This window comes from Schistocerca piceifrons, chromosome 3 (assembly GCF_021461385.2).
Source record: "Schistocerca piceifrons isolate TAMUIC-IGC-003096 chromosome 3, iqSchPice1.1, whole genome shotgun sequence".
NCBI lineage: Eukaryota > Metazoa > Arthropoda > Insecta > Orthoptera > Acrididae > Schistocerca > Schistocerca piceifrons.
Window position 1 is genome coordinate 305101661 of NC_060140.1, and position 27911 is coordinate 305129571.

At 41.9% G+C, this 27911-nt stretch overlaps 1 protein-coding gene across 1 annotated transcript in view; it reads right to left on the reverse strand.

Annotated features, from left to right (window-relative positions):
* LOC124788613 overlaps nt 1–27911 on the reverse strand; it is a 189039-nt gene that overhangs the window by 32250 nt on the left and 128878 nt on the right. The gene's annotated exons all lie outside the window — the stretch shown is intronic.

Consider the following 27911-nt stretch of genomic DNA (forward strand, 5'->3'; position numbering starts at 1 on the left):
TTGCTTACTTGCCGTCCTTGCGCCATTGTCCCTCTCCCAACCGGTACTGATCGGTAGCATCATGCTCGGTTTGCATACATCGCGACCTTCGTTGTGGAATTTAGTTATGCTAGCGCCGAACTCCTACGAACGCGCCGGTCGCGGGCAAAAGATTTATACTTTTTCTTCCTTCGCAGAGTCGTCTGTAAAGTCGTAGAACGCAAGTTTCAAATGTTGCCGTGGACTGTAATTTGGCGGCACATTCATCGCAGTTTCCTTTCGACGCATATCAGACCGACTTTGTATCATGCGACGTGTGGGAAGTATCCAACTAATCGCGCCCTCCATGCCGTAGGACTGGCGGACTGTCTCCTCTGCGCCGTTTGTCGTAGTGTCGACAATGGTCATCACCGATTCAACTGTGCACGCGGTGCGGATGCTCTGAGCACTATGGGACTTAACATCTGAGGTCATCGGTCCCATAGAACTTAGAACTACTTAAACTAACATAAGAACATCACACACATCCATTCCCGAGGCAGGATTCGAACCTGCGACCGTAGCGGTCACGCGGTTCCAGACTGAAGCGCCTAGAACCGCTCGGCCACCACGGCCGGCCCGGTGCGGATGGCTCGTTGTTAGGGCGACAAGAGGCTGCGTGTTTCCTGCGAGTGCTGCCGCATGGTATTGACCCAGAGTCCTTTCCTTAATCATCGATGGAATATTTTCCCGGCAAAAAGCTCTGGCGTTCTCTAGATAAAGGACTGGACCTCGGCATATCTGTATAGAGATACTCATCACTCGCACCATGATTTTTGGCAGTACTTGAAGACTGCACATGCGGAGGTTGCACGCTGTTCCAGTTTTCGTTTGTACTTTTCCAATTATCTTAACAGCGTTATTACCGCGTTCCCACTAAGATGGCGTGTTCTTTTGGCGGCAGGCGCCTGCCCTCAGTACGTTACACTCTACTGTAAAACCATTCTCTGTCAACTGTGTTCCACGAGTCATCTTCGCAGTTGGACTCATCTCTGCTGTGAGTTACGTATGCTTTCGAACACTCTTTCATCTGTACACTTAACTTCTGAGATGACTCCAGAATCAGAAAAATACGTTAGATTTGAGGTAAGGTGGTCTTTGAATCCAAGATAAAGGTCGCCTCGACCACATTAAATATTGAGTTACATCAGCAGCAAAATGTGCTGCTGCCTCTACATACTGTTATCATGTTCCCAAACGTTGAGCGGTGGGAAACATCCTCCAGCTTTCCTTGAAGATACTGCCGCAGGTGCCGAATATTCCTTTATCTATCCCAACCACACATTCAATGAGAAATTTTCATGATGTTTTAACGCAAGGAAGCATGGGTTTATTTCGTATTTGGGCACAAACAGATGCGAACATAATCGGAAAGTGTATATTTCAAATACACTTGTACTAACTGGGAAAAATATTTCATGCTGAAGCCAGTGGCAAAGCGATACCACACATTCGTAGTTGTCTCGCGAGCAACACATTTGTGGACGCTTTGCTTTTATTACCGAATACTTTCACTCGTGTCAGTTTCCGCGGCGAGTATGATAAACTCTGCAAATCGCACGATACAAAAGGCCAACGGAATCTACGTCCCGCTACGTAGAGATCGGCTAAGTATATCTGTCATCAGAAACGATCAAATTCAGTGTGTGTCCGTAGCCATCGGCTGTCAACAACAAGGGCAAATTCACGTTAATGAAACCGTGTGCAGACGTACAGTGAGTAAACATGAATATTACTATGTCATTTGGGCTCAATAGCAACCACAATGAGAAGATGTAACATAGCTGCCCATACAGTAAGTTCGGGATCCAGCTGATCAATCCCCAAACCAAACCCGCAAAAACACACACAGACACGCAAGAAGTGATTTAATTGTCTTCGGTGTACCGATTGGAAGTAGTAATACAATCACAGGCATGAGGGGCTTGGACAAATGGAGAGGACTCTTACTACCGGAATTCCCACATAGATTCATGTTAACAGAATCTTCCGTCGATTCTTGGTAGAACAACATTATAATAAATGAAAAGCACCAGTTTGCTTTTGTTCTACAATTTTACTTTTATCGTAAACCGGTTTTCGGCTTACAAGGCCATCTTCAGACATTTACTGACAGGCCTTGTAATCCGAAAACCGCTTTACAATAAAGGTAATATTGTAGGAAAAAAGCAAACTCGCACGTAGATTAGCTAAAATACAACGTCAGACCTCTGTAGCGAATCAAAGGCCAATTCGGAACCTTACGTCTCGGCTGACTAGCCCAGATTCAGTATTTATTTGGATCAACTTCGTATAGAACAGGGGTGTCCAACCTTTCAGCTTACATGGGCCACACTGGAAGAAGACGAGTAGTTTTGGCCGGCACATAATACACTTAACACTAACTATAACTTCCAATAGGAGGAAAATAATGAAAGGGGGGGGGGTGTTAGGGGAGGCAGTCGGAGGAATATTTACTAAACACACATCACAGTGTGCCGGGAGCTTCAAGTTGAAATTACTCAATTTCTCATAACTTTACGGAAACGGAATGTTATGGATTCTTTATTGCTTTAGCCGATCGTGTCATAGATGCTCATTTCTTGGGTTGGACATCCCTGTTATAGAGTATAATGCCCTGTTAATCTGAACACAAGCACTGAAAGCAATAGTAATGCTGTGTTAAGACAGTGGATTCATATTTGCTGAGACGCTGGTCGAAACGTGTGTCCGACCATATACTTTATCCGTGGGTTTCCCTAAAAACGTCACTTCCCATTTTTTTCCTCATCATTTCCTAATACGAGCTTGTGCCACGTATGCAATGGCCTCGTCGTCGGCTGGAGGCTAAACATTGTATTTATTTATTTAGGTAGCAAAGGTTTCATTGGGCTGATCAATTACTTGCGCGTTTGTCACTGTGATCTTACTCCCTTAAAAATAGTAAATTTTATATTGCGGGCGTCCAACGCTGCAGGATTGCACCATGATGAAGTAGACGGCTTCAGCTGCATAACAAATCTTTATTTCTGATCGAACTAGTGCCGCGGCGTTAGAGCCGCATCTTCGGGTATACATATTTATTTCATACTGACATATTTATTTCATACCTCCCAACCTCTTCACGGTTAAACATTTTTATCATAATTGGACAAAGAATGTTGGGTCATCTACTGCTTATCGTTTGGAATAAATTATGAAATAAATGTGTGTCCCTGAAGAATGGCTCTAACGCCACGAAACTAGTTGGATCAGAAATAAAGAACTGTCATATAGCTGAAGCAGTCTTATTCATCAGGGTCGCCTTGGAATACGTTCTTAGAAAAGAACAAGCATAATGAGAAAATGCGTCAGTTTCAGAGGCTTGCTCTGGTAGGTTCACCAGTGTTCTCTTTCTCAATGGAAAGCCCAAATACTGAATATTGTGTCCTGTAACTCATATGTCAGCCAACCAGTTGCAAAAGTATTTGGTTGAGGTAGAGTATATGAGGTAATGTATGGTAGCAAATTTCTACGCCATGGTGACACGACGTTGCGTTTGGTTAAGAACAAGCATTCTGTTTAACAAAGCCTATTTATTTATGCTTGGTAGCAATGGCTATAAACCTTTCTGAATTGCTGCACGCTAGCACGCAGATTCCTGGCGAAAGTTTAAGCTTTTTATGTGGGAAGCGAGCCTGGACCTGCGTTGTGGTATGACGTTGCTATAAAATATTGTTGCTTTACGTCTGAACATTGTAAGGTCGTTAATCAAATATTCGTGAAACGATACACTGGAAACCTGTAATCCCCTGGGAAATCGATACAGCTCTCTCTATTCAATATACAGACATATTCAAACAACACGAGCGAGTGCAATGCTCGTTTACCTCCACCGAATAATAATAAAATGATCGCCACTGTTCACAGTGATAACATCATCACAGTGAGAGCAACGAGCTTAGGTGTACAACACGCTATATTTATTATTAGTGGGTCATCTAGCCTCAGAAAAATTGTTCTACAATTTAAAGGGTCTTGTAATTTATATCAAGTCCGAGTGTAACAGATTTTTATTTGCTGCAATTATTGGACACCATACACAAGTAGTTAACAGAAAGCAAAGTTTTCTAAAAATCTGGATTGATTTCACACAAAATGACACTAACACTGTGGGAAGGAACAACATGGATTAGATTAGATTACATTACATTATATTCAGTTTTCGTTCCATAGAACCAAAAATGAGATGATTCTCATGGGTGTGGAACATGTCAGGAACTGTAACATAAAAAACATGAAACATTTGAATACACTAGTTATTACCCTGATTATTTGTCAGGAGATTGTCAAAATAGGGGAATATATTACAGTAAACTGGAACTGCTAATATTTACAGAGTCAGAATGAAACAATGAAATGCATTTTTAATAAATTTATCATACACAAAATACCTGATCTTGACTGTTATGATCAAGTGCTGTCTACCAGTCCCTCTTGAGACAAGAAATTCTTTTAAGCAATTTTTAAGCAGTGCTTCATCTGAAATCAAGTTTTTAATGGTAGCTGGAAACTTATTGAAAATGTGTGTTCCTGAATGCTCAACCCTTTTTGGACCATGGTAAGTAATTGTAGGTCTTTAGGTAGATTGTTCTTATTCTTAGTATTGGTACTATATATTGAGCTGTTGGTTGGAAATAGAGATATATTACTTGCAAAAAATTTCATTAAGAAATAAATACACTGAGAAGCAATGTTAGAATACAAAGTTACTTGAACAGGTTTCTTCATGATGTTCTTAAATTTACACCACAAATGATTCTTATTATACGCTTTTGCACGATAAAACTTTTGCTCGGTTTGATGAATTACCCCAGAATATGATTCCATATGATATAAAAGAATGAAAGTAAGCAAAGCATGTATTTTTTTGTATTTATCTCTCTTACACCTGATATTATTTTCACTACAAATACAAACTTGTTTAGGTGCTTCAATTCTGTGGTATGCCCTTCCAATTTAATTTATTACTGAGTTGTAAAACGAGAAATTTAAAGCTGTCAACCTCTTCGATCTGCATGTCTTCATATGTTATACACATGCTGGAAGGAAATCTCTACATGTTCTGAACTACATATAGTTGGTCTTTTCAAAGTTTAATGACAGTGAATTAGCTTTAAACAATTTATTAATGTTAGCTATTTCTAAATCTTTATTGACTTGCTACTTATTGCAATGTTTGTATCATCTGCAAACAAAACAAACTTAACATCTGGCAATGTAACACACGAGAGGTAATTTAAGTACACAAGAAGAAGCAACAGCCCAAAGATGGAACCTTGACGAACACCAAATGTAATTAATTCCCAGTCAGATGAAGACTGACTGATTACTGCGCAGGTATTTCACAACGACACCCTTGATTTCCTGTTAGTTAGATAAGATTCAAACCATTTCACAGCATTGCCGGTGACACCATACTATTATAATTTACTTACGAGAATGCTGTGATTCACAAAGTCAAAGGCTTTTGATAGGTCACTGAAAATGCCAGTAGCCTCTAATTTATTATCTAATGAGTTAATTACATTCGCACTGTAAGTGTAAACAGCTTTCTCTTTATCAGAATCGTTAAGAAAGTCAAACTGATACTTGAATAGTATATTATTTGCAGTTAGACGCTTAAAGAAACGCTTGAACACAACCTTTTCAAATATTTTTGAGAAAATCAAAAGGCAGCTCACGAATTCAACGCTAATGGGACAAAATCGAAAATTATAGTGAAATCTACAGTAAAGTTGCGTGACAGAACAAGTCCGTATGAGCCCTAGTTTCTCGTATCTTATCTTCGTAGTCCATATGCGCAACATACGTTGGCGGCAGTAAAATGGTTCGGCAGTCAGCTTCAAGTGCCGGTTCTTTAAACTTTCACAATACCGTTTCTCGAAAAGAATATTTCCTTCTCTCAAGGGATTCCCATTTGAGTTCCCGAAGCATCTCTGTAACACTTAAGTGTTGTTCGAACCTAATAGTAATAAATGTCCAAAGTGCTACCAGCAGCCCAGCTAGAACAATGGCTGTGAGTACAGAATTAAAAAGAATAAGGCACAGTGATCGATCAGTTCCTCATAAGCCTCTCATTTCTGTAGTCATTGCTAAAGGACGCTTCAGGTGGTGCAAAGAGCGACGCTACTGGAGGGTGGATGGCTGGAAGCTATAAGAAGTACTGGTATCGCTGATGTGATAGCGCATGGCGGAGAGAGCTAAAACCTGTTCCAGAAATGTTATATGGATTGCAAAAAGTGCTGGCAGAGGTGAGTAATGCCTGACTGGCAAAATTTTAAAGAGTTCCCTCGTCTGATATTTTGTCCACAGTAGCGACAATATTCGGGCGTCATACACGACATATCTTCAAATGAGGTAACTCTTCCCGTGACTAAAGCTAAATTACAACGATTGATTGTTCCAGTGTGTTTTGTTCGAGTACTTTACACATTTTGAATGATAAAACACAGAAGACTTGCTGAATTATTCTATAATATTTATTTTTTACAAACTGGTTTTGGCTGTTACGCCATCGTCAGGTACAAAGATAAATAAACTGTGCTCTCACAGTGACGGTGATCACTGTCAAAAATCTCAGTAACCACCTTCTGCAGTGCGGACCGCTGCGTGACGTGCAGGATGAGAGTAAATGAGGTTCTGGAGGATACCATGTCGCCTCCAGTGGAGGGGCCAGCTAAGCTAGGTTTCTCGATTGAGGATCAATGATGCTTACGTCCCGACTGCGTTGGTCCCACAGATTCTCGATTGGATTTAAATCAGAGAGTTTGTGGCTAGGAGAGTACGATAAACTCATCCTGGTGCTGTTCCAAACGGTCACGTAATCTGCGAGCCGTACGCATGTCGCACTCTCCTGCTGGTAGATGCCAGCGTGCCAGGGAGAAATGTTGCATATAGGGACAGACATGGTGCCAAAGAAGGATGAATAAGTATGTTAATCCACTGTCTCTTCCAGAACGACGAGATCACCCAGGGAATGCCACGAAAACATTCCTCAACCCATAAGCTCCCTCCTCCGACGATTGTTGCAGAGTGTTTCCTTTCAGACATTTCACGCCGTTCAAGTCAACGGCCACTTGTCTGATGGAGCATAATATGTGATTCACCATTTAGTGGACGCCCAGGTGCGGCATTGCCTTTGAAAAACAGTCAGCGTGGGTGCATGAACCAGGCACCTGCTATGGAGGCAACTTTCGCCGATCGGTCGTTGAGAAGACGCTACTGGTAGCCCTATGGATCATCTGGGCAAACAGTTGCTCAAGAGTTGCACGACTCTTAGACGGTACACAGCCGTCGTTCACCCCTGTGATATTTTATTTATTTATTTATGGCTTTGGGCAGAAAAGACCATACAGACAACACTAGTCACAAAAGTGCCGTATTAATATAATTGCAATTTCCATCGTAGAGCAATATAAAAAGAGTAAGAGATGAATACTAAACAGCCAGAAATCCTTACAACAGTGCGATTTTCAAGATATTTTTCTAATGATGAGAGACTGAGGTACAAAGGTAAGTTCGTTATATAAACTTAAAAAACACACAATTACGACTCAGGGTTCAAACAGAGCCGGTTCCCCACGGCAACTTATAATGGCAAGCTGAAGAACGGTATCGTTTACAGAGAGAAGTCCTTAACGGAAAGTAAAAACACAAATAGGTGTCCATGGGAGTATAAGTTCCACACGTCTTTTAGATTAAAGCTGGATACCAGCATTTTATAAAAGTTCCCGATCAAATAATACCTATATATACCGAACCAGTGAAATAAATCAGATACATCTGTAGGAAGTCTGTGCAGCTGATTATTTGGTACACGCTAATACGACATTGTTCACATCCGCCACCGCCGTTGTGTCCTGATCACAGTGTCCAGAAGCGATAATTTTCAACCCGTACAGTTGGTTGAGGTCTCAGCCTCATGCAGGAGAGAGGGTTCACAGGACATTTTCTAAATTTCGCCGAGGCGAACCATGGCCGAGAAGAGACGATCTGTTGTATAACCGCCAGGTGATTTCCCTATAGTGCTGGGATACGTGCCATTCACTATTCCAGTCGAGATAGGCAGATTTCTTGATCGTCTTAGGTTTTGGAGCGTTGCGGAACCGTCCTTCCGTAATGCTCCTCTTATCGAGATGATCAACAGTTTCACTATAGAGAATGACTTAATAATCATTTATCCAAAGTAATCGGAAGTGAATGCCCGATTTCGCGCGTCTACGACGGTCTTCAAGGTATCTAAGACACTCAAGAGATGTAAGTTAATCTGTATATCAAACATCGGATGTTGTAGTTTCTGCAAAAACACTTTGAGAATGCGTGACGATCAATATGAGCCTGAAAGTCTGCGTATCATAGTAAACAGCCTCCATGATGGTCAGTAACTCCGCTGTGTCGACAGACGATTCAGGTGGCAGAAGAAACATTTGGTATCTGTAGCTAGCGGGGCTGAAGAAGGCATACCTCACACCCGCCTCACATTTAGAGGCATCTTTGTAGATGCAAGAATACTGTGACCAACGGCGACTAGGAAAGCGCTTCAGATCGTGATTAATGTTTGCCCCATTGTGAAATCGGATGGCAAGTACGACGCCGGGGTTGTGGTGAAGTAATTATCAAAGGGAGAGCGACAGGAAGGAAGCTTAGAATCTTGTAGGACTATCGATAAAAGATGAGGCCGTTTCTCACAGCTGTGAATTAGTAAGGGAGATCGGTTCGTCCTTCATCTGTGAGGCTGGGTGAGTCCCCAGAACTAAACCATCACCTTGAGGGAGTCACCAGCAACTATGGAAGACGCCTTAAGAGAAAATTATCAGACAACATCTGCCAACGTATGGAGAGCGGCACTGCAGTCACCTGCACTAACAGTGCGTTGGTGGGCGTCGATTTTAAGGCTCAAAGAACAAGATTAAGCGCCCTATAACGAAGGAAATCTACATTACATCAAGTCGATTTCGTCGCTTTGCTGTAGACGATGCCGCCATAATCGAAGACAGAATGGATCAAGGCCTTTCACAGACTTAAGAGGACTGTCGGTTCCGCTCCCCACTAAACTCTGGCAAGTATCCACTATATATTCGCCGTGTGTTACACCTTGTCTATGAGGTAAGCAATATGACGTGAACATGTCAGTTTGCAGTCAAATCAGACGCCAAGTAGCTTAGCATCTGACTAAACAGGAAGTTTTTACGGGCCTAGCTGAAGTTCAGATGAGAAGTAATTGCATCGTTTTCGGGTGAATAACACCATTGTAGTTTTTGAGGCACAAAGTGAGTCCATTTCCTACCTCCAATGTCACCAGCTTGACGCATGCCTCGTGAAGCCTCTCTCTTGTCACTCAAAAGCATGGCGAAAGGACGTAGATACGAACGTGGACCGCCTACTGGAAGAACTTTGAGGCTCAATAGAGGCTCCCCGTCGGGGAAAGAAAGGACGCATAGTACGGGATTCAGTGACACACCCCGTGAAAGGCCACGGGACACTATGACAGGTCCGTATAACACGTTTTCCTGGTCACAAACATGACAGCACGTCAACCGAGCAAACCACAGATAATTCGTAAAAGCGATACCGTAAATAGTAGCAGTTTCAATTTGTTAATGAGCTCAGGCCTCAATCATTGTCATAAGCTCTCGACAATGGTCCGTGGCAAACCACAGTTGCCCCGGCTCGGTCTTTTGAATACGCCTGTTTGCAATGCAGGGTATACCTTAACCACTGCGGCACGTAAATAGTTTAAAAACTTAGCCGTTTCGGAAAAGCTTCCACCTTTGCCCCGAAAACCAATGAGCAGGTCCTTTTGGACATGAGATCAATCGTTCCGTGTATCCGCATCACGATAACGGCAGCACAGTTTCCGCGTCCCCCCCCCCCCCCCCAGTTCCGCTTTATATATCCTCCATTGCTAGTGCTGCCACCTGCAGTCTGTGAGTGGTTACTGCACGATGACATCCAAAACAAGCAATGTTCACATTAATGCGACTCGACCGCGCACTTATGTCTGCGTAATTTTCGTGAGATAAAAGATTTTAACCTAGAGCATATACAAAGAATCTCGGTTCGTTTGTGAAGGCAATTGTTAGGACTGAAAATTATTAGAGTAAAAATGCAATGTTAAACTATATAGCTTAGATGAAACATGTAGTACATTAAATAATGAAATACATCACAAATTACAAGAATTTTTCCGAGAAGAAATTTGTTGTTGTTGTTGATATGGTCTTCAGTCCTGAGACTGGTTTGATGCAGCTCTCCATGCTACTCTATCCTGTGCAAGCTTCTTCATCTCCCAGTACCTACTGCAGCCTACACCCTTCTGAATCTGCTTAGTGTATTCATCTCTTGGTCGCCCTCTACGATTTTTACCCTCCACGCTGCCTTCCAGTACTAAATTGGTGATCCGTTGATGCCTCAGAACATGTCCTACCAACCGATCCCTTCTTTTGGTCAAGTTGTGCCACAAACTCCTCTTCTCCCCAATTCTATGCAATACCTCCTCATTAGTTATGTGATCTACCCATCAAAACTACAGCATTCTTCTGTAGCACCACATTTCGAGAGCTTCTATTCTCTTCTTGTCTAAACTATTTATCGTCCATTATTCACTTCTATACATGGCTACACTCCATACAAATACTTTCAGAAACGACTTCCTGACACTTAAATCTATACTCGATGTTAACAAATTTCTCTTCTTCAGAAACGTTTTCCTTGCCATTGCCAGTCTACATTTTATATCCTCTCTACTTCGACCATCATCAGTTCTTTTGCTCCCCAAATAGCAAAACACCTTTACTACTTTAAGTGTCTCATTTCCTAATCTAATTCCCTCAGCATCACCAGACTTAATTCGACTACATTCCATTATCATCGTTTTGCTTTTGTTGATGTTCATCTTAAGAAATTTAAGTTGAACTTTGATAACATGTTCCGTGCGGCGTGACTGAACATCTTGGTCTTGTCCTTAGCAGGTCCTGAATTACAAATACGTAAAATATTACAGGTGATACTAAACAGGTGAGTGAAACAACCATAACCGTACAGAATAGTTTTGTAACAGGGCAAGTGGAACTATAGTAACGTAAGTAAAGGAAAAATGGGACATGTGAGTAGGAGACATAATTTATAAAGCATTATGGATGGGATTGTTACTGGCATTTGAAGATAAAACGTGTGTGTGTTAACAGATTATGTCTGATCATTCAGTACTATGCTCGGACATATGCATATAAGCTCATTAGTTTCCACGATGGCGTAGCGGACGAATATTGGTTTGTAAAATATTAAATATTGTAGAATATTACGCCAGTGTCGTGTGTGTTTTCATTGATAAAGACTAATTTGATTTATTTCAATAGGAAATGATTGAAATTTAGATAAACATATGAGAAAAAATAGCTACACCAAAAGGTAATTAATGCAGAGTAGTGAAATTTTGGGAATCATTTGTATAGGCAACAAATTTAAGTGATTAACATTTCAAGATCACAGGTTAATGTAAGCGCGAAATAGGCCACTGGAAAACAGATGTAAACGCCTGAATGTTGAATGTAAATAGGCAAACGGGCATTCATCGTGTAGTACAGGTGCCGAATGTCAATTTGTGGAATGGAGTTCCATGCCCGTTGCACTCGGTCGGTCAATACATAGACGCCGGCCGCTGTGACCGATCGGTTCTAGGAGCTTCAGTCCGGAACCGCGCTGCTGCAACGGTCGCAGGTTCGAATCCTCCCTCGGGCATGGATGTGTGTGATATCTTTAGGTTAGTTAGTTTTATGTAATTCTAAGTCTAGGGGACTGATGACCTCAGATCTTAAGTCCCATAGTGCTCAGAGCCATTTGAACCAATACATAGACGGTTAATGTTGTTTGTAGATGACGCTGGAGTTGTCGTCCGATGATGTCTCGTATGTGCTCTATTGGCGAGGGATATGGTGACTGAGCAGGCAGAGGCTATATGTCGACACTCTGTAGAATCTGGTAAGCGGTACGTGGGCGAACGTTATCCTGTTGGAAAACGCTCCACTGAATGCTGTTCACGAGTGGAGGCACAATAGATTGAATTACCGGACTGGCATGCAAATCTGTTGTTTGCGTGCGTGGTATAAACACAGGACTGCTCCTTCTGTGATACGAAATCTCACTCCAGACCATAACTCCAAGTATAGGTCCAATGTGTCAAGCACGCACACAGGTTGGTTTCAGGCCCTTAACTGGCATCCTTCTAACCAGCACACGTCCATAAATGGCGGCGAGGCAGAACCAGATTTCATCAGAAAACAGAACAGACCTCCACCCTGCACTTCACTGAGCTCTCGCTTGACACCATTGAGGCCGGCCGAAGTGGTCGTGCGGTTAAAGGCGCTGCAGTCTGGAACCGCAAGACCGCTACGGTCGCAGGTTCGAATCCTGCCTCGGGCATGGATGTTTGTGATGTCCTTAGGTTAGTTAGGTTTAACTAGTTCTAAGTTCTAGGGGACTAATGACCTCAGCAGTTGAGTCCCATAGTGCTTAGAGCCATTTGAACCATTTGACACCATTGAAGTTGCAAATGGCGGTGGTTTAGAGTCAGTCTCGGAGCTGACCTTGAAGCCACCGATTTGTAACAGTTCGTTGTGTCACTGTGGTGCCAACTGCTGCTCAAATTGCTGGTGAAGATGCATTATACTGTGCGCCAGGGCACAATCGTCTTCCTTCGCGGTATTGCGACGTGGCCGTCTGGTCTTCTTGCGACTGAACATTCGTGTGACCAGAGCTGCCAGCAGCCATGTACAATGGCTACATTCTTGCCAAGTTTGTCTGCAGTATCGCAAAAGGAGCATCCAGCTTCTCGTAGCCCTATTACACGAGCTTATTCAAACTCAGCGAGGCGCTGCTAATGGGGTCTTAGTCACCTTAAAGGCTTTCTTGACTAACAACGAGTCAGCACGTCCACTCTCAAAGGTAACTAATGTTCACGACCATTACAGCGTTTATTTAAATCAAACCAGATTTGCATTCTTCCCCAAGGCAGTGTTACAGGCCCTTTGCTGTTCCTTATCTATATTAACGATTTTGGAGACCACCTGAGCAGCCGTCTTCGGTTGTTTGCAGATGACACTGTCGTTTATCGACTAATAAAGTCACCAGAAGACGAAAACAAACTGCAAAAAGATTTAGAAAAGATATCTGAATGGTGCCAAAAGTGGCAGTTGACGCTCAGTAACGAAAAGTGTGAGGTGATCCACATGAGTGCTAAAAGAAACTCATTAAACTTCAGTTACACGATAAATCAGTCTAATCTAAAAGCCGTAAATTCAGCCAAATACCTAGGTATTACAATTACGAACAACTTAAATTGGAAGGAACACATACAAAATGTTGTAGGGAAGGCTAACCAAAGACTGCATTTTATTGGCAGGGCACTTAGAAAATGCAACAGATCTACTAAGGAGACTGCCTACACTACGCTTGTCCGTGCTCTTTTAGAATACTGTTGCGCGGTGTGGGATCCTTACCAGATAGGACTGACGGAGTACATCGAAAAAATTCAAAGAAAGGTAGCACGTTTGGTATTATCGCGAACTATGGGAGAGGGTGTCACAGAAATGATACAGGATTTGGGCTGGACATCATTAAAAGAAAGGCGTTTTTCGGTGCGACGGAATCTTCTCACGAAATTCCAATCACCAACTTTCTCCACCGAATGTGAAAATATTTTGTTGACACCAACCTGCATAGGGATGAACGATCACCAAGATAAAATAAGGGAAATCAGAGCTCGAAGGGGAGATATAGGTGTTCATTCCTTCCGCGCGCTATACGACATTGGAATAATAGAGAATTGTGAAGGTGGTTCGATGAACCCTCTGCCAGGCACTTAAATGTGATTTGCAGAGTATCCATGTGGATGTGGATGTAGATGTAAATGTAGATCCTTATAGTGAAAGCACTAGCGCCACTCTTATGTGACTGGTGCAAAATCTGAATAGACATCAACTTTCAGATGTAGAAATACGGTTACCGACTTTCGTTTATGTCGCACAACTCCACCTTGGTGAGGCGATTCTCTCTGTGTATTTTCTCCGTGGCTCTGTAAAATCGTTTCCGTCGTAAAAATTTGTGGCCACAGAACAAGCTTTAGAAATTTATACTTTACATCCACTGGCTGTGAAACTTAATCTACTTCGCTAGGGGGCGAACACTGCCGGTGAACAAAATCCCTGACTGCGTGTGTCCACACACACAGAGTGCCCCCTAGCGCGCCGCAGGCTCGCCGTGTCTTTAAGCATTCCACACTTCCGACCTCGCCGGATTAGCGTGTTGTGCGGCATCCCCGTGGCCCCATTACTGCGGCCGGTCCACCGTGGCCGTGCTGCCCCACCTCCATCCAGCAGGACCTCCCCCACACTCACCCTCACATTCACCCTCTCCCTCGTCCTCACCCTCACCCTCAGCAAGGAGGGCGCCACTTCCGCCCGCAACCCGCATTTTACGCCCCCGCTGCGCCGTTCAGGCGGCTGCACCAGCTGCTGTCTCCTCTCACACGGAAATTCTTCCCCGGGCGGAAACTAGCGCGCGCCCGGTTCTACGCCTACGACCCGGATCTTCCACACTACCGTCACAGTCTCAGTTCTCCTGTTTGCACATTTCCCCAATGTGCGACCTACATCTACACTAATATATAAAGAAAGGTTTACTGAGCTTACTAAGTTTTTAGTCCTTTTTTTAATAAATATCTAATAATTCAAGGTTGTTCTGAAAATAAACTAGTGGAAAGCGAAATTACAACATCCAAAATGAGTGATACTGGGTAACTGAATATGAGAAGCGTGTCTGCTGGTCGACTAAACGCACAAAAATGCTAAAAATAACTAGACCGCTCACTGGCGCTAGTGCAGCTCCCCCATATCGAAGTTGCTATTGACAGGACAACGTTGTATTTGCAAAATGGTTCAAATGGCTCTGAGGTCATCAATCCCATAGAACTTAAAACTACTTAAATCTAACTAACCTTAGGACATCACACACATGCATGCCCGAGGCAGGATTCGAACCTGCGACCGCAGCGGTAGCGCGGTTCCAAACTGTAGCGCCTAGAGCCGCTCGGCCACCACGTCCGGCTTGTATTTGCACTTAGCAAATTATGCCGAGTGTCTGATAAAGTATTACATACACAGTAACATAATAGAAGCAAATAGATAAAAGCATTGTGCATCCCTGTTAGAACAAAGTGCGATAATGAAGTGATTAGTTCAAGTTACACTGAAGCGCCGAAGAAATTAATACAGCCACGCGTATTCAAATACAGAGATACGTAAACAGGCAGAATACGGCGCTGCTGTCGGCAACGCCTATATGAGACAACAAGTAGCCGCGCGGGATTAGCCGAGCGGTCCAAGGCGCTGCCGTCATGGACTGTGCGGCTGGTCCCGGCGGAGGTTCGAGTCCTCCCTCGGGCATGCGTGTGTGTGTCTGTCCTTAGGACAATTTAGGTTAAGTAGTGTGTAAGCTTAGGGATTGATGACCTTAGCAGTTAAGTCCCATAAGATTTCACACACATTTGAACATTTTGAACAGACAACAAGTGCCTGGCGCAGTTATCAGGTCACTTACTGCTGCTACAATGGCATGTTATCCAGATTTGAGCTTGAACGTGGTGTTGTAGCCGGCACACGAGCAATGGGACACAGTATCTGCGAGGTGACGATGAAATGTGGTTTTCCCGTGCGATTATTTCACGAGTGTACCGTGAATATCACGAATCTGGTAAAACATCAAATCTCCGACATCGCATCGGCCGGAAAAGATCCTGCAAGAACGGAACCGACGACGGCTGAAGAGAATCTTTCAGCGTGATAGAAGTGCAACCCTTTTCCGAATTCCTGCTGATTTCAATGTTGGGCCGTCAACAAGTGTCATCGTGCGAACCATTCAACGAAACATCATCGTTATGAGCTTTGTACCCTTGATGACTGCATGACACAAAGCCATACGCCTCGCCTGGGCCTGTCAACACCGACATTGAACTGTGATATTTGGAAACATGTGGCCTGGTTGGACGAGTCTAGTTTAACACTCTATCGAGTGGATGGACGTGTACGGGACCCTGCGTGTCAGCAGGGGACTGTTAAAGTTGGGGGGGGGGGGGGGTGGGAGGGGGGCGGAGGGGCTCTGTAAAGGTGTGAGGAGTGTGCAGTTGAGCTGATACGGAATCCCTGATACGTGTCAATACGACTCTGACAGGAGACAAGCATGTAAGCAACGTGTTTGATCATCTACTTCTATTCATATCCATTGTGCATTCCGAAGGACTTGGGAAATTCCATCAGGACAATGCGACACCCCAAACGTCCTGAATTGCTGCAGAGAGGCCCCAGGAACAGTCTTCCAACATTTCCGCTGGCCACCAAACCCCCCAGACATGAACGTTATTTAGCATATCTGCCTTGCAGCGCGCTGTTAAGAAGAGATATGCACCCACTCTCACTCTTACGGATTTATGGGTAGCCCTTCCAGCACTACTTCAGACACTATTCGAGTCGATGCCACAACGTGTTGCGGCACTTCTGCATTGTCGAAGGGGCCCTTGACGATATTAGGCAGGTGTACCAGTTTCTTTGGCTCTTCAGCGTAGATAAAACCAATCTGTATCGCTGTTGTTAGAAAAAAGTGCGATAGTGACTAGTTCAAGTTATATTGAAGATTAAAATTATTCAAGTCCAAGTTAGATGAACGAAAAATACGATAAAATTCTGGAAAGTTAAGTAAATAAAATTGTGCATATAAAAATAATTTAGAGACTGAAAAATAATCTCAAAATGATGCGCAATATATGCACCAGAAAGTATTAAACAAGAATCAAAAGTGAAAAACTTTGTGAATGATAACCTAATCTCACTATCTGCTACTTCACAAGTTTCATGCAACTACCTTGAAGACTGGACGTATTTTCGCTCATAGTGCTTGTAAGAAACAGGTCCTAAATTCCTGAATAGATATTTCTAGCGTCTTCTTTTGATTGAGACCCAATAGAGTAAGCTAAGAAATTACAATCACTTAACACAGACTTGATTACTTAGTAGGGTTTATAAAGTAACCATCTTTGTATTTTGTTCTCGATTGCCTTTCGTTGGGTCTCGGGTCCTGGAAATCATAGGCCAGTATTCATATTCGTCCCTCTAAATAGCGGTCTTCAATTCTGGAACAGTTTCCTCACTTCTCCGTTACGGCGTGGTGTGGGCTTGTCTAAAAGCGGCGCTACTAGTTACGCTGTGGCGCGGCGATGCACTTTGCTATAAATAGGCGATACACACCCAGTTGTCGTCCAGATTTGACGTCACGAGGTCGGTGTGAATAAAACAAGCCTTTTAAGGCACAAATAATGTATGAGCTACTTGCCGAGTTTGAACGAGGCCATGTAATAGAGCTAAGGAAAAGTGGATACCTTTCGTGAGATGCTTTCCTAATGGGTGACACACAACTGTAGTAATAATTTTCTATTATAATCGGTATCCGTATTCTACAAACTTCTCGGTATCTTTATAAACCAGTCAAAGCAAAGGCATGTCCAGAAAAATGGGGGAAATTAATCAGTTGCATATAATTATGTGGTATATGGAAAAATATCTGTGAAAAGATTAATATTAATCCCATGTCGTATCATCTAAAAAGGGCTCTGAGCAATATGGGACTTAACTTCTGAGGTCATCAGTCCCCTAGAACTTAGAACTACTTAAACCTAACTAACCTAAGGACATCACACACATCCATGCCCGAGGCAGGATTCGAACCTACCACTACTAATTGTGCTAATTATATGGAACCTGCTTGTTTTTATATTCACAAACTTCAGTACGACAGTGCGAACAAGACTGGCGCACTTGATATATTTAAAATTAATAATTAGCACCTCGGCTATTTCTAAAAACACAATATCACGTGTTTTTATTTTGACGCTTTGTCTGAGTCGTCAGTGCAACATTCGGTTAAAGTACACTTGTGAGAACCATTTGTATTTGCTGTTCAAATAGTACACAACATATTTTGTGTTAGGAAACCTGTATTTTGACGCGAAAGTTCCATTGCCTTCTGTGATTCGCTACAAGGCACAACGTAATTATGATTTATTCGGTGTACAACCCTAATTTCTTTTTTTCTGTAAAAATACCCTCAGAATAGTGAGAGAGCCAGTAATACCCAGTCACCATAACGTTAGTCCTAAAAAAAGAGTAATTCAGCAGCCATCTGATGCATAAGTACTGTGATCTGGTTGCTCTTCTTGGGGGCTGGTCTTTGCGTCGTTGCGCCACTCCTCAGCTGCATTCAGTGAACACATATATGAGATGCATGTATACCAACCATTCACTGGTACACGTATTCACATGTATGTGTGTTACTGTCAGTGTATAACTAACACTGCAGGAAGTAGAAGACAGATCCGAACAGTATGCGACCTTGAGGGTGAAGAGATAAGTAGACATCACTTTATCATCGGCAAGTATCTTGAGTGAATGGGGCAAGTATGTTTCCGAACAAGACACATACCGAATACAGCATAGATCTGCACTGTTGTGCAGATATTTTCAGTGTAATAGATCTACAAAAATAAATTGGCGATTAGAAACCAATTGAAACGCAAATAATTGTGCGATGTGCCGCTGCAGACCACTGGTCTCTTACACCAAGATACTTTGAAACTGTCTCTGAATAATCTCGGAATTTTGTCGCTAGAGGCCGGCCGGTGTGGCCAAGCGGTTCTAGGCGCTTCAGTCTGGATCCGCGCGACCGCTACGGTCGCAGGTTCGAATCCTGCCTCGGGCATGGATGTGTGTGACGTCCTTAGGTTAGTTATGTTTAAGAAGTTATTAGTTCTAGGGAACTGATGACCTCAGATGTTAAGTACCATAGTGCTCAGAGCCATTTGAACCAGTTGTCGCTAGAGCTCGAGTTTTCCAATGTACAAGTAAAGTTTTGACTTAGTTTCATTAGGAGGGTTCTTAGAAGTAATAACACATCTGGAAAGAAGATTATTCTGTAACTTATTTTTTTATGTTTCAGTATTTACTGATATTCCCAGTAGTCTTTCATGGCAATTTCTGAAGGCAAGATGATTTAACCTCTGGCACGTGATCGGAAAGAATCGTGATATTATAGCTTTTCAAGTTTGACAGCTGACAAGAGCCTAAACAGAGAATTTTGTCTATTTTGTGGTCCACATTAAATGTTACAGCATTTACTGTACGAAAATAAGGTCCTGATCCCTGTATCATAAAAAAAATGTCGTACGCCTATAAATACTACCTACGCAGAGTAACACAGTAAATATGGTTTTCTTTTTTCATACACTCTACGTCTACATGACTACTCTGCAGTTCATAGCGCTTGGCAGAGGGTTCATCGAACCATCAATAGATTCCTTACCGTGCCACCCTCGAACAGCACCCGGGAAAAAAATCTCTCCGTGCGACCTCTGACTTATTTTAATGCGATGATCTTACCTCGCTGTCTGTTGGCGACAGAAGAATGTTTTCGCTTTCACAGACCAAGTTACTGACTTAAATTTCGTTAGATAGTCTCGCTGCAACGGAAAACGCCTCTGTTTGAATGATAGCCACCACAGCTTGTGTGTAACACCCGTAACACTCTCTCTCCTACACCGCGGCAATACAGAATGAGCTGCCCTTCTCTGAACTTCTTCGATGTCATTCGTCAGTCTCATTTGGTAAGGATCCCACAACGCGCACAAATGAAGACCGACAAGCATAGCGCAGCCAGTCTCTTTAATAGATGTGTTTCACCTTTCATCTAAGTCTTCTGCCAATAAAGTGTGGTTCTTGACTGGTCGTCTGCACATTATCTATGCCATCGTTGAAGTTTAAGCTGTCCGCAATTGTAATCCCTAGGTATTTCGTTGAATTGGCACCCAATGGATTTGTGTGATTTATCGTGTAGCCGTAACTGAACAGATTCCTTTTGGTACTCATGTGGATGACTCAAACTTTTTTATTGTTTGGAGTCGTTACCATGCAATATTTGTCGCACCATACAAATAACGGATGTTCAAACGTGTGTGAATTACTAAGGGACCAAACTGCTGAGGTCATCGGCCCTCGACTTACACACTATTTAAAGTAACATAGGCTAATGGTAAGAACAACACACACACACACACACACACACACACACACACAGGAAGGACTCGAACCTCCGGTGGGAAAGGCCGCGCAATCCGTGACATGGCGCCTCAAAACGCGCGGCCACTCAGCGCGGCTACTAATATCATGCTTAAATCGTTCCGAAGTCCGCCCCCGGTATTGCCGGCACGGTAGCTCATCGTGTACGGTCAGAGAGCTGGTTGGCCTCTGTAATAAAAACTGAGTGGAACGATCAACAAACGAATTTTAACGGATGTCATGTGACGTCCGCAACGACCAAATACAACGATCAACAAGGAATAAAAAAAATAGACATAAAAAAGGTAGCTGAGTGGTCGGCGCTACAGAATGTCAATCCTAAGGGCTCGGGTTCGATTCCCGGGTGGGTCGGAGATTTTCTCCGCTCAGGGGCTTAGTGTTGTGTTGTCCTAATCATCGCCATTTCATCCCCATCGACGCGCAAGTCGCCGAAGTCGCGTCACATCGAAAGACTCGCACCCGGCGGACGGTCCACCCGACGGGAGGCCATAGTCACACGACGACCGACCATTGGTTTTGATCTTCTGGCTACTTTATTACATGTGCAACTGCTGCAACAACTGCAACAATCTAATAGGGCTGCTCAGATTGTCTCTTGAACCGTTTACATAGATAATGAACAGTAGATGGCCTATAAAGCTTCCCTATGGAACGCTGGATATCACTCCTGTTTTGCTAAACGACTTTCTGTCAGTTTCTACAACTTTTCACCTTTCTGACAGGAAATTACGAATGCAGTCGCGTAACTGAGATAATGACTAGAGACCGCTTGTGATGAATGTTAGTAAAAGTTTCCGTTCTTATATCCTTGCAACCTTCATTCGTCTTTTGCTTGAATAAAATGTCAGTTATGTCCGGTCTAAACCTATTATTTTTTTCTGTGTCTTCAGTGTATTAAATTGAGGTTTCCTACCTGCTTCAGAAATTGGACTGTAAGATATGATTCTCTTTTCCATGAAAATGACAAGAAGAGCTCTGGAAATTTGGAAATTTGTGGTAATTTCCTATGGGGCCAAACTGCTGAGGTAATCGATCCCTAGGCTCACACACTACTTAATCTAACTTAAACTAACTTACGCTAAAGACAACACACACATCCATGCCCGAGGGGGGACTCGAACCTCCGACGGGAGGAGCCGCGCGAACCGTGGCAAGGCGCAAGGTGCGGCTACACCGCGCGGCATTGAGCTCTCGTGTTTGCCTACATGTATGATTGTCTTTAGTGACCATCACAGCTTACACTTATTTTGAATCATGGCATACTATTAGTACTGTAGCTATACGGTGTGATAATTTACCAGGGATATAGCGATACGCATGTACTGAACAGGACGCGTAGTCATCTCGTCTAGCGATCTGCCCCCTTATGTAACTTCGATGCAACCTAGTCGGTTGTTCTGTAGTGAATCCCTTCGCCGTTTGGAGGTATCGCTGACAGGCACATTGTTTACTGTACAGTCAGCTAACCTGCAGTCGCCTAGTGGAAACAGCGAGTTTCAAAAGATTTTAATACGCTGTGACTTCCGCTAAACGCACTTTATGCCACGACACTTAGCCATTAACCATTCAAAATACGATACGGAATTCATAAACATTAATTTGCAGGTACGCTCTCTTTATTTTACAAAATACTGTATATGTCATGTATAAACAAAGCTCGTTTAGTAACAGTTACTAAAATGAAGTGTGACAAATGGTGTCTGCAGCATTTGACTGTAATTGTAAGCCTGGAAAGAAACAGCATGGCATGATTGTAAGTACGATATTTATTTCTATATAACTTTCTTTTATTTTATACCACGTTGTAGCAAACAAGTCCCGTACGTAGATCAGGTTGAAGATGGTCAGTCGAATCAAAGCAGTCTCCCAATAACGTATTATCCTAAAATAGAAATTGGCGTTTTTTCCTTCCTCTTTTGCGGTAAAATGTCCTTCAACAGCTATCCCAAGACTGTACGACAAAATTTACACAAAGAAGTTTAAGCTACTTATTCGTCCAGTTAGATAAGAAACGTGTATTTTCTATAACGTATGTTTACTGTCATGGTACACGACATTTCGGAATGCGTGCTCAGCCTGCAATCGATATACTGCTGTCGGCGTACCGCACAAACGCATATCGCCACGTGACTCACAGTGACAATGATGAATGTTCCTGAAGTGTAGCCATTACAAAACCCTCTGGCGTCATTACCTCCGAACGTTCGAATATGCGAAATGCACTATCGAAACAAACCGTCTACGTTGACGTAATGACCACTTACACACAATGGTACGACTTTTACGTTTCTTTTACTTTGTCGTTGCTGTTCGTTAGCCGTTAACAGAAATCGAAAAAGGAGGCATTCGAAACATTTGGGATGTTACGTTATAGGGGGAATCAAAAATCAAGTGCATTGACAGCCTAAGAAATAAAGATGTTCACCGAAAATCGGTGAGGAAAGGACTACATGTAAAGGAAAACAATACAGGAAGTCAAATAATGATAGTATATGGCAAAATATCAGAGAATATCTTCCATGGAGCCAGGAGGAGGCATACAGGGCAAAAATTGTGAAGGAAGACAGAGATTAGAATATGCAGAACAAATAACTGATCACGTTTGGTGCAAGTGATACTCCGACGACAAAAGAAACACTGCTCCTGATTGGACTGACAAAAAAGCTCGCAGAGGCACTCATGGTCAATGTCTTTCCGTAACAAAGTGGTTTCCTGATTCCATGTGTGGCTGCAGATATTCATGTAGGAAAATGTAGTTTTTGTGTCCGCTCATCAACAGTGGTAGATATGATAGACACTGGGACGTACTACTGTATAAAAAATTTGTTGTTTGGTAACCATTTTTGTCATTTTCATTATTCTTCTCTTGAAATCCTTTGCTTATCCCATCTAATGATGGGATGAGCGCGTTAATCTAAGGTATGTTATCGAAACAGTTCTGCATTTTATCGGTTGACGTACACCACACGAGGTTGTGGTAGCATGAAGCTTTCATACAATCTCAATATAAATAAGGCAATAATTCTTCACTCCGGATTCTATAATTGTTAATTTTGAAGGCTTCAGTGGTACGTGAAAACATTTGCAGTGACTATAAACATAGTTATATGACCTGTTACATTTTTCTATCAGCATTATAATCTTCATTCGCACTAGAAATATCTTCTTTATCACTGTAAATGCATCGTACATACGCTAAACTCCCACAGTTACTAAACGTGCGTGGTGGCAATGTTTAAAGTGGTATTAGTTTGGAGCAATCAGTATAAAACTACGAATTTTATCAATAAATGTAGGTCACGGTCACAGAATCATCCAAAGAAATTATTGCGGAGAACAGCATTTCAGACAGTGAGAAAGACACAACTGCCTTTATGAAGATATCCACTTATTTCAAAACTGAGTAAACAGTTAAATATATAGTAGTAAAAAGTTGCAGTCCTATTTCACATTGTACAATTCTTACTCAATAAAACATTATAAATTTATACAATGGGAGCCCCCAGTATGAAATCCTTATTTTTGTTTGTAAGTTCTTTTTTAAATAGTTTCTTCTGTATGACTGGCACACACACCATTAAAACAACACAGAAAACTGATATTCCGTGGTCTCACTGAAGGCAGGATTGTTAAACTAGAAGAAACGTTTTCCATGGAACTGCAGTTTAAATCAGTGTTAGTAAAAACTGGTCATAACCACAAACTGCTATCATTTTTAATATTACGCTGTGTCAGCCCAGCAAAACTGTACACAATGTTTCCACTCCGTAATCTTAAGACCGTAGATGATAACCAATACTTTCCGTATTCTAGGGAACGCAAGGCACTAGAAGGAAAACTTAACTATATAAACAATCCGAGTGAGATTTATTGGATGATATTGCTTCTTCTCTTCGCTCTGCTCATTGAAATTCTCCAGCAGAAGTCCTGAATAAATCGTCCAAGTCCACGTTGGGCTCTTTCGCAACTGAAAAAGCAATTGAGCACACTCAGAAATGAACAGAATAAGAAGCTCAACGTTGTTCCGTGAGCAAATCGTGTATTGACTAACGTAGTACTTCGAAATATTTTCACTTGTGCTACACTTAAATTCTCGCCGTTACCAGCAGTTGAGCTACTGAAACACATCAGCGAAAGAGCTTGTAAATAATGCAAAAAAGTCTGAAGCTATTCTTATGTCTTGAGTAAAAAATTAAAAAAAATAAAAATTATATAAAAAACACTTCATTTCCAAATGTGACTTTAATTTCTTCAATTTGCATCATATCATTAGTCACACACTCATGAGAAACTTAAATGGATGTACGTACCTAGAAGCGTGTAGCAACCTCTGTAACGCCCGTAACGACGGCGACGAATCGTTGCATGGACTGTATGAGATAATGGAAAGCTCCCTTATTTATTTATTTATTTATTTATTCATTGTTCCGTGGGACCACATTAAGGAAAAGTCTTCATGGTCATGGAACGACTCAATACATGAAATTATAACACGATTGTAGAAACAGATAAAATGAAATATAAGAAACATATTCAGGCGACACGTAGTTAGTTTAAATAAAGAACATCAAGAATATAACACTGGAATTTGCTTAATTTTTTAGATTTTCCAGGAACTCCTCGACAGAATAGATGGAGTGAGCCATGAGGAAACTCTTCAGTTTAGACTTAAAAGTGTTTGGGCTACTGCTAAGATTTTTGAGTTCTTGTGGTAGCTTACTGAAAATGGATGCAGCAGAATACTGCACTCCTTTCTGCACAAGAGTCCAGGAAGTGCATTCCACATGCAGATTTGATTTCTGCCTAGTATTAACTGAATGAAAGCTGCTACTCTTGGGAATAAGCTAATATTGCTAACAACAAACGGCATTAAAGAAAATATATACTGTGAGGGCAATATCAAAATTCCCAGACTATTGAATAGGGGTCGACAAGAGGTTTTCGAACTTACACCACACATAGCTCGAACAGCCCGTTTCTGAGCCAAAAATACCCTTTTTCAATCAGAAGAATTACCCCAAAAAATAATACCATATGACATAAGCGTATGAAAATATGCGAAGTAGACTACTTTTCGTGTTGAAATGTCACTTATTTAAGATACTGTTCTAATGGTAAATAAAGCAGCATTTAGTTTTTGAACAAGATCCTGAACATGGGCTTTCCACAACAGCTTACTATCTATCCGTACGCCTAGGAACTTGAACTGTTCCGTCTCGCTTATAACATGCCCATACTGTCTGATTAAAATATCAGTTATTGTTGAATTGTGAGTTAGAAACTGTAAAAACTGAGTCTTACTGTGATTTAGCATCAAATTATTTTCCACAAGCCATGAACTTATTTCATTAACTACATTATTTGATAATGTTTCAATATTACACACAAAATCCTTCACTACCAAGCTGGTGTCATCATCAAACGGAAATATTTTTGAATCACCTGTAATACTAGAAGGCATATCATTTTTATAAATAATAAACAGCAGTGGCCCAACACCGATCCTTGGGGAACACCCCATTTAACAGTGCCCCATTGGGACTGAACATCATTACCACTCTCAATATTGCGGAGAACTACCTTCTGCTTTCTGTTCTTATAGTAAGAGGCGAACCAATTGTAAGCTACTCCCCTTACTCCATAATGTTCCAACTTCTGCAGTAATATTTTATGGTCAACACAGTCAAAAGCCTTCGTTGTATCAAAGAAAACACCTAACGTTCGCAACCTTTTATTTAATCCGTCCAAAACCTCACAGAGAAAAGAGAATATAGCATTTTCAGTTGTTAAGCCATTTCTAAAACCAAACTGTACATTTGACAGCAAATTATGCGAATTTAAATGCTGCAGTAACCTTGTATATACAACCCTCTCGATAACTTTAGCAAACACCGATGGCATAGAAATAGGTCTATAATTATCAATATTATCCCTGTCTCCATTTTTATAAAGTGGCTTCACTACCGAGTACTTTAATCGGTCAGGAAACCGACCACTCCTAAAGGAAAAGTTACAGATATGGCTAAGTACTGGGCTAACATACATGGAACAATACTTCAGTATTCTGCTAGATGCCCCGTCATATCCACGAGAGTTCTTGGTCTTTAGTGATTTAATTATTAACTCAATCTCCCTCTTGTCAGTATCATGGAGGAGCATTTCAGGTAACAGTCTCGGAACACTTTTTTCTACAAGCGCTATATGATTCCCTGTTGGGACTAGGTTTCTATTTAGTTCACCTGCTATATTCAGAAAGTGATTATTAAATACTGTACATATATGCGACTTATCAGTAACACGGACATTCCCACTACGCACTGATTCTATATCCTCGACCTGTCTCTGCAGACCAGCCAGTTCCTTTACGACTGACCATATGGTTTTAATTTTATCCTGAGACTTAGCTATTCTATCTGCATACCACATACTTTTGCCTTCCTAATAACTTTTTTAAGCACCTTACAATACTGTTTGTAATGGGCTACTGCATTTAGATTGTGACTGTTTCTAACATTTTGATATAATTGCCACTTTGTTCTACTAGATTTTCTTATACCTTTAGTCAGCCACCCAGGCTGCCTGTTTGTGCTAGTACCCTGTTTTGAACGATCTAACGGAAAGCAACTTTCAAAGAGCACGATAAAAGTCTTGAGGAAAGCATTATATTTATCGTCTACTGTATCAGCACTATAAACATCTTGCCACTCTTGTTCCTTGATAAGGTTTACAAAAGTCTCTACAGCAACTGCATCAGCTTTCCTAAAATGTTGGTAACTATATTTAACATGTGTTGCAGCCCAAAAATCTTTTAGACTTAAAATTTGTTGCATCATGATCTGAAAGGCCATTCACCATTTTGCTAACAGAATGCCCTTCTAGTAATGACGAATGAACAAAAATATTGTCTATGGTTGTTCTACTGTTCCCTTGCAGTCTCGTTGGAAAGAATACGGTTTGCATAAGACTATATGAATTAAGGAGGTCTACCAGCATCCTTTTCCTTGCACAATCACTTATACAATTTATATTGAAGTCACCCCATATAACTAACTTTTTGTATTTCCTATAAAGTGAACCAAGAACCCCCTCTAGCTTTAGCAAAAATGTTGTGAAATCGGAGTCTGGGGATCTATAAATAATAACAGTTAGAAGTTTAGCTCCGTTAAATTTAACCACACCTGCACAACATTCAAACACCTTTTCAGTGCAGTACTTTGAAACATCAATTGACTCAAATGGGATACCGTTTTTCACATTCATGGCTACTCCCCCACACCGCAAAGAGCTCGTATCTCGGAGCACTCACGAACTTTTCTACAGGGGTTTAATACGGGAGGAGCGGAAGGGGGGTTAACGAGGGGTGGGGGAAGGATACAAGTAACTTCAAGTTAGTGGTACGTACCTCAAACCATTATGAATTATTTTTTAAAACCTCATTCGTTTACATTAACGCACAGCAAAAATCTGCGTTCTAACGATTGTCTAATACGCTCTAAACAACATGTTGCTCCATGAGTAACGGCTGCAGGTGCAGACAAACGGGCAACCAGCCCGTGTGGAACATCTGTAGCTTCTTGTGCACGAAAATTTCGTGTACTCCCAGAATAAATGTGTATGGGGCACCATCTGTAAAACAATATTCATGACATGTCACGTCAGTTCGTATACCGTTCGTGAAAATTACTAGCGTCAAAAATC